The sequence below is a fragment of the Cupressus sempervirens genome, chromosome 7 (assembly GCF_028749045.1).
Source record: "Cupressus sempervirens isolate cs-2001-9-10 chromosome 7, ASM2874904v1, whole genome shotgun sequence".
Taxonomy (NCBI): Eukaryota; Viridiplantae; Streptophyta; class Pinopsida; order Cupressales; family Cupressaceae; genus Cupressus; species Cupressus sempervirens.
Genome location: NC_143124.1, coordinates 275732299 through 275741082, shown reverse-complemented (window position 1 = coordinate 275741082; position 8784 = coordinate 275732299). Strand labels below are relative to the sequence as shown.

Sequence of the window (8784 nt, the reverse complement as noted above, 5' to 3'; positions counted from 1 at the left end):
AGCATGAAAGATGGGCCAGAAATCCAAGCAGCATGGAGAGAAGAAGACTTGGAGGGAGCACTACCCAAGCAAGCCCAGAACTCAGGCAAAGAAGAAGCATGCCGACAAGAGCAACCCCAAGCGCTCCACCAAAGGTGCCATATCTGAGTAGAATAGGAGCAATGGAAGAACAGATGGGAGACAGACTCCTCTCCATTACCACACAAAACACAATAAGAGGGGCCCTAAAATCCACGTTTACAAAGATTATCCCAGGTAAGACAACGGTTGTGAGCCACTAGCCACATGAAAAAATTATTACCTCAGTATCCATTTGGCTTTATATTATTTTGGCTAGCTATTATTTCAAGAATTTTATTTTATTTTATAATTCAATAATGATAAAATATATACTAAATATATAATTTGTCTACATTAAATAAATTATTAACTTTAATAAAATATAAATTGTATTGATGTGGTGGCATTCTCATCCAGATTAATGATAAAATTATGCTTTGAAACATGAAAATATAAATACTTAGAAACATGCAAATGTAAAACTATTGTGAAACATTCAAATCTAAAACATGCAAACCAAAACTATTTTGAAATATGCAAATCTAAAACTTATATGAAACATGCAAATATAAAACTAATTTGAAACATGCACTTTTAAAATATGTAAATGAAAAGTATTATAAAATATATAAATCAAACATGCAATACTAAACTATTAAATGCAAGCCTAAATAGTTATGAACATAATTCTCAATCTAAATCAAAGTACAATATTATAACTAATTTTGAATTTCAATTTACATCTACATCTAAATCTAAATGAAAATGTAAATAAAAAAATAGAAATCTCACTTGCAAAAATGTTACTCCAAAACTTCAATCTACTCCTATTAAAAAACTTCAATCTAATCCTCCAATAACCTCCACCTCTTCCTTCCTACAAAAACATAAAATGAAAATAAAATGAGGAGCCTTGGTTTTATAACTTCTGAGAGGCTCCTCATATCCCCCAACAGACGTCTCTTCACATTCCACGAATATGTTTCAAATTCCCCCACTCCCCAAAAAAAAAAAGCATGAATGTGCATGCAAAATTATATTTAACAAAAATAAAATCATATTGAAATTATTTCGCCCCTATTTTTTCGAGCCCTATTTTTTGGTCCCTATTTTTTCGGATCCTACTTTTTCAGACCCTATTATTTTGGGCCTATTATTTCGGCCTCCATTTGGCTTCCTATTATTTCGGCCAACTATTATTTCAGGAATTCCTTTTTAATATTTAATTTGAAAGTTTGTAACCGCTCCCAATTCTTTTTTATTGATGGAGAACCTTTTTTGGCATATTCTCGTGTTGGGTATTTGTGCTGTGATTGTATAGAATGCCTCTCAGCGTAATTAGCATTTTTAAATATATTTTATTAGATTAAATCCTTAATCAAGATTTTAGATGTAAGCTAATGTGATACCCTAAAATCCAAAATCTAATATTGTATTTTATTTCATAAATGGTGTCACCATCACATTTTAAAATGATAGATCAAATTGTAAAATATGACAATTTTACATTCATATCCATCAAAACTTTTTTATTATCAAATTTTTTATGTAAAAAAAAAATTCATTTATTTTATTATAAATATATATATTTTTTTAAATCAATATATTAAAATTAACCACTGCAATGCATGATTGGCTCTTCAATTAGGAGCCTCTTAAACATATTTTATTATTGCAAGTTTTTTTGGTTTTTTCCTCACTTGTTTTTCATTATTTTTCATGCACAAGCTATTATTGTTATTATTATTTTTTACATGGTTAGGTGACATGTTTTATTGTAAATTTCAAAGACTTACCATATTTTTGGTTTAATTTCTTCTACATCTTGTGTATGTTAAAATTGAAATTGAATAATAATAAATTTATAAAATAAAATAAAGATCAATTATATATAACTTTTAGGAAAGAGCCTACAACATAACTTGTGATCCTCTCATGTAGGCTTTAGGTTCAAGAATTTGACTATACTGATCTATTTTAAAAATACATCATTTTTTATTCAAATTATTTTCAAACTATAAATTTCATAACAATCAAAATTGGAAAACATTCTCATATTTCTAACAATAAAACTATTTTTTATATAATTTAATAATATCAAAAAAAATCTATTTTGAAAAACAATATATATTTTTTAAACTAATATTCTTAAAAGTGTTGAATAGTTTTATGGCAAACAATTTCTAAAAATTCAAGTTTTGAGATAGAGAGCTTCTTATTTGTGAAAATAATTGGATCAAGTCTCTTACTATAGTGTCATTCTTAACTACTATCAATACACTTAGTGCAGGTTTTAAGCAATGTCTGAGGAACTATGTTCTTTGGTGACATTCTTTGGTGGTTGTATCTAAGAGGAAGGGCATGGGAAAAATAGTTACAATAAGTTGAGTACTCTAGGTTGAAACATGAATTATAATTAACTAAAAGTTTATTGGAAAAAGTTATAAATAATTTTGAAAATTAAAATTGGAAAACATAAAATAGACTAAATTTAACCATTCAAGTTAGTGTTAGGATTTATAAAGATAAGTTTGTTGTTGAGGATTGAATGCATTTTATTTAAATTTATTAGAGATAAAAAGTAATTTTTTTAAATATTACATAGGATTTATAAAGATAAGTTTGTTGTTGAGGATTGAATGCATTTTATTTAAATTTATTAGAGATAAAAAGTAAGTCTTTTAAATATTACATATGCTATACTCTTATAAATCCATGTAACTGCCTTGTTATACCAACGTAAAAAAAATGCTAGTACAAGTCATTGTAGTACCAAGAAACTAGTAAAAGACTACTATATAGACTTTATTCACAATTACAAATTAAATTTTAAAAATATCTTTAAAAGGAAACGATAGATGTTTTGAGCCATATTGAGTATATTGAGTAAATGTTTTGTCCTGTACAAGACCTATCTCTTTTTAATAGAAATCACAGCCCCTATAAGATCAACGACAAAGCTCTACATCCTTTAGTATATTATACATCTAAATTTTTTGTTCTCTTAGGAATACTCAATCATCTATTATTATTATAAACAATTGGTCAAAATATATTTTCCATTAGACAATGCAATCAACATTTAAGAATCTTACGAATTTCTCATACTTATATAAACGAGTCCATGTTGCAGAGGAATAAGACCACATAAATATCCTTGTACATATGTAATATATGAATGTGCAAACCATCAACATTAAGCAATATTTAAAATCAGATTATCTTTTTAGTAATAAACCTCATAAAAGGCTCAATATATTTTACTATTAAGAAAGTTATATTACACTATGTCACTTCTGAAAGCCAAAATAAATTTAAATTTCTAACTAAGAGCATTGCTTTGTCTTCAATATAGGTTCCATTCGGTATAAAAATGAAGAAGCCCTCAAAGCTTCTCTCTCAAGCATTAGCCAAACTCACTTTATGACTTTTGTTAGTGAGACGAACATGAGGATCACTTTCACTTGTTAACTTTTGAGAGTTGGTGCACCAGTGGGTATCTATTACTATAATTTTATTTGTTTTGGAAGAATCAAAATTTATGAATCTATTTTGTTACTGAAATTTGACTTACAGCTCTTGTAATTATCAATATCTTCTCAGAGTACTTGTTTCATATTTCTAAACTTTTCTATGTTCATAAGTTGCACTAACCTTGTTGCATTGTCCTCAAAAGAAGAGATGTTGCTGAGTATACCATGATGTTGTCTCTCCAAGATAAGAGCTTCATCAGCGTCCCCCACGTAGCCTACACTTGCATGTTGCCTTTTTAACACATGAATAGTCTAAGAATGATCAAAATGGTTCTAGATTTAGCATTATTTGCCAGTATTCGTCATTATGAATGCACATACGGGGAATGGTATTCCATAGTAGATGGGCGACTAATGGTATAAAAATTTGAGGTCAGTTAATAAATTAGCAAGTCTATTAGTTGTTATCAAGTTTTAGTTGGCATAACCTTAAACATCACACACTAACGAAGAAATTAACCTTAAACATCAAACTCTAACGAACACACTAAGGAAGAAATTAAGCTTGGAAAAGTAAGTCAAACTTTGACTATTTGACACTTTTATTCTAGGAATGAAGCCTTAGTGTGTGATGTTTAAGCCGTTCGGCAAAATAATGCTTCTTCTACTCGGAAAAGAAAAGATGAAAGTGAAATCAACTTTTCAATTGATTGATTGCTCTTAGGTGTAGATTCATATGCAGATTGATTCAGTGTTGCTTTGGTGGGAAATAACTTCAGATTCAAGGGAAAAATAATATTTATGTTGCGTAAGACTGTGACTGGAAAGATTGATTCAATCAACACCTTATATATGTCACTTTCCATGGCAGCGTGGAGCTTATTTGAGCCACTGGGAGCTTTTTTTTATGTCCCTGAGTTGAGCCATCACAACTATAGCTCATTCCTTTGTTGGGTGATTAGCACAATAAGACAACAATTATTCAGTTTATTACAGCTCTAGTTGTAAGTGAAACACTACTTCTATTATGAAAACTACCGTGTGAGAAAATCTGATTCCTTTATTAATCAATTTAATGCAACTCTTATGAATACAGTCAAAGTAAAAAATGCTATATACCTTTCCACACTCATGCATGCAATCTATTTTAAAGTGTGCTCTCAAGATATGTCATCTCATGGAATGCATTTTACAAGACTGCACAAAGTGGATTCAAGTTTATTCACATCATTCCAGAACATTTGCCAACATCCTTCACTCCTATTCTAAAACGGAGGCTCTCAATAGAGTACCGGCTCCATCAAAGCAAAAACAAGGCCTCTGAATGATTTCAACAAAATGGCTCAAAGAATTGTACTTGCAGTCTTGTTATCAAGGTGTACAAATCATGTTCAATGAAGCACTCTAGAATGGTAAAAAGTTAGATTGTAAACATCTATCATTATTTATTTTATTCATAAAATGATCAATTTTGATAATAAAAAATTCATAAGTCAAATGATGATATTTTTATTAGATTCAATTTCGTATATTTCATGATCAAATTATTACTTATGAGGAGGAATGATAAACTTAACACTTATAGAATCTGGGTGATTTCACATAACTGATGGATTGGATTAGACTTTCTAGAGAAGCCACCCATGATAGTATTTCAAAAAACCCTATAAAGATTATTGAAGTGAATGAACATCAATAATCTACTTGAGACTCACTGCAATAGACTGCGCTAATATTTCATATTTTGTCGTGTTGTAAGAACGCTATCACTTGAAAATATACAATGGATGGATGTGTGATAAGAAAGAAGTAGAAAAGCAATTTGAGTGAGAGAGAAAGCAAGTTACTTGGATCCATTGTAGTTATTGTAGTCATTCCTTTGAAGTCACAAGATCCAAATGCCTTGTCCATTTTTTGGTAGTAGGCATCAAAATACATAAGAAGCATGGTCTTGAACAGTATCAGGATCATAGCAGGGCTGATCCTGGTTGATAGTCGTGCAATCAACTTGGCCTAGACCACATGCCCAATCCAATGCAACTTGAAGAAGCTTTGAGTCCGCCCCATCCACGACTATGAGTAGGTCTGATTAGTGGTATCATTGGCAAGCACCGCACCTGATCTTGTTTGTGTATATGAGCAATGTTAGTATGCTAATAGAAACCAAATTTAAATAAAGCTTCTACAAACTAAACTAAATTCATAAACTTCAAGATAGACTAAGATGAACTCTCAATTGAGAATATGAGCCATTAATGGACTCTCTCAATGAGAAGCTCTCTTGTTGAGTAGCTTTGTCTAAATAGATAGGATGTATGCTCAAGCTTATGCTTCAAAAAGGGCTTCAAATGGAGTTGGAATTTGGGTGTGAGTGTATGGTTTTGATGTAAAATGGCTTCTCAAAATGGCATTATGACTTTACTTCATGGATTGTGTTAAAATGGCTTGGGAGAGGATTCCTTAAATAGGCAAAAGGCTTGAAGAATTGAGGGCTAAGATGCAAGGATGGGGAAAAACTCATGGAGGGCTTAGATTGCATGAGAGGAGAGAACATGGATTGTGCTTCTTTACAACCAATCAAGGAGTGACACATGTCACAAGGTGAGAGGATGGAGGAAAGGGCAAGGATGAGTCAACAAAGGAGGCTCAAGAGATAAAATCTTCATAAAGACCCTTCATAAGTGCTTTGTAAGAACATTTATGACTTTGTGGGTTTTATAAAGTTTTGTGGTTGAGGATATTTGTGAGAGATACCATGAAATTGGAATTTGAGGGTTTAGGGAGGTTTTAAGCTTGCTTAGGGTTGTAAAAATGATTAGAGGAAGGGTTAGAGATGTCTTAGGACTAGGCAAGTGGATGGCAAGTGGATTGCAATTAATGAGGGTGGGTGAAGGAGGAGATATTTGTTAACTTTGGCTTGAGTTAGCAAGTCTTAACCCATGTTTAGGGAATGTGACAAGGTTAGGAGGGGATTAGGATTAGGGTTAAAGACATCTTCTAGAAGAGTCTAGGCTTTGGATGAGGATGAAGACTTTCTAGAAGAGTCTAGAACTTCCTAGGATAAGATTTTATGAAACAAATAAAGTTTTATTTATTTCAAGGGTTTGGGTTGGGGAGATATTTATTAAAATATTTTTAATAAACATGAGGATTAATATTTAATCTTGATTAAATATTTTGAGGTTGGATTAGGGGTAGGAAATGATGAGATTAGCCTTTAATCGAAATTAAAGAAGGATTAGAAGATTTTGGAAGAGGTTATTGGTCTTAAGGAAATTGGCCAACTTTTGGGAAAAAAAATAATTAATTATTTATTTTGGGATTTTTGATCAATTTATTAATTAAATAATTAATAAATAAGGAAATAATGTTTAAATAAGATTTAAACATTTTTGGGAGGGATTCCTTAATTAAATATTTTTAATTAAGATAAAGGGATTTAATGGCATAAAAATAAATTAATTAATTAAATAAATAATTAATTAATAAATGATGATGTCATCAGGACTTTTTTAGAAAATAAAAATACTTTATTTTCTAAAGGATTTTTAGGTGTCTATAGTTTGATGCATGGTATAAACTGGGGACAAATTCTCAGGATCAAACAACCCCAAGTTCTGGTCCGAGGTGGCACCAGGTTTCTCATCTTCATTGAAGAATTTGATAGGGATGCAAGGATGCTTGGGAGTGCCAGTCTTGTTGAGGACATGGCGGACAAGATTGTTGTTGTAAGTGTTTGCGTTGTCAATGGTGGCAGCAGGTTCATTAGGGTCACCCTTGGAGGGCCATCCAGTCTCCCCCACAACCAAGGGAACGTTGGTGAAGTTCAAGTCAGCCAATGCAAAGAAGGCAGAATCCACCATGACATCAAATACATTGGTGTAGTGAAGCATGGTGTTTGAGTCCACCGCCTCCTTGTTAGGAGGGAGGGGTCTAAACAGGTCATAGTCTAGACCCTCAACTCCATTCCCTTCCATGTAAATGTAATAGGGGTAAACATTGATCATCAAGTAGGAGGTCTGTTTGCCTGAGGAAATCCAACATGGGAACCAAGATAGTTTTCTAGGTAGCATTGAAGAATGCCTGAGATTTTGTAAAGCGGTAGTGGAGACAACTGACAGCAAACGTGTAAGACATGCCTTTCATCAAGTGTCTGGACATTGTGTGTCAGAGGCATCTGCCAGCAATGAACATGAATGATCGGCAACAAACATTCTGATGGAAAAGTTCCCATTTGGAAGCTGCAACGTGAGGAAATTCCGATGGGCTCTCACCCAAGTGAAAGCCTATCGGGAATAATATACTAGCATTCAAATCATCATGTGAAAAGGTTTGTGGAGAGTGCGAAAGATCAAATAGGGGAATTTTTGGTCTATTATTTTTGTAGATATAGACTTGTGTATTATATGGGTTTAATTGGTAATTCATTTAATAAGTAACGAAGAAATGGAAGTTTCAAATCAATTATTCATCAATTCATAAAATTCTAATTATGAGTGAATTAAAACTTTTGAAATAGGATCATTTTATATTTGCAACAAGAGTTATGTAGAGCTGAAGTCCTGCCTAATCTTAAATGTAAGAAATGATTAAGAAGAAAATAAGTTTTATCATAAAAAATGTTTGTGTAAACTTTTTCATATGTTCATGTTTCTATTTTTTATTTCACTTCTAAATAGAATGATATAATTTATATGTTGTTTTAGGTAAGAATTTCAAACATAGATGAGAATTAATAGTACCCTAAATATACTGAATTCTTAAACAATTGCAATAGCTTGGAATGGAAATTCTCATTAAATTTGGGTGTAGTGAAACTTTAAAAAAATATAAATTGAAGCATGTTATTTTTTTTTTACATTAATATCTTTCAAAACTGCTACTACAAGTCGATTTTCAGCCTTGACTGAACTGGTTTTTAGAAGAAGAAAAATTAAAGAACAAATATGAATTTTCAACCTAATATTCAACAATCTTCACCATAATTTCCTATTCAATCGATGATTTCAACATTATATAACTCAACTATCATTATGCATATCATAATCAATTTTTTAATAAAATATAAAATTTCAATTTATCACTCTCTATTTGGTCTTCTTTCTTTGTAATCTATGTTTTGTTTTTTGTTTTGGAATGTCTGTAAAAATTCTTAATGCAAGATTCTCTCTTGCATTTCTTAAAAAGCTTGCAAACACTCTTTTCAATAAAATAAAGTCAATGTTTTGGCATGTGACTTTGCGTACAATAA

At 31.2% G+C, this 8784-nt stretch overlaps 1 pseudogene; it reads right to left on the bottom strand.

The window, feature by feature from the left end:
* Positions 1 to 5270: 5270 nt before the first annotated feature.
* LOC149546486 (glucan endo-1,3-beta-glucosidase 3 pseudogene) lies at positions 5271 to 7694 on the bottom strand (annotated as a pseudogene).
* Positions 7695 to 8784: the final 1090 nt, after the last annotated feature.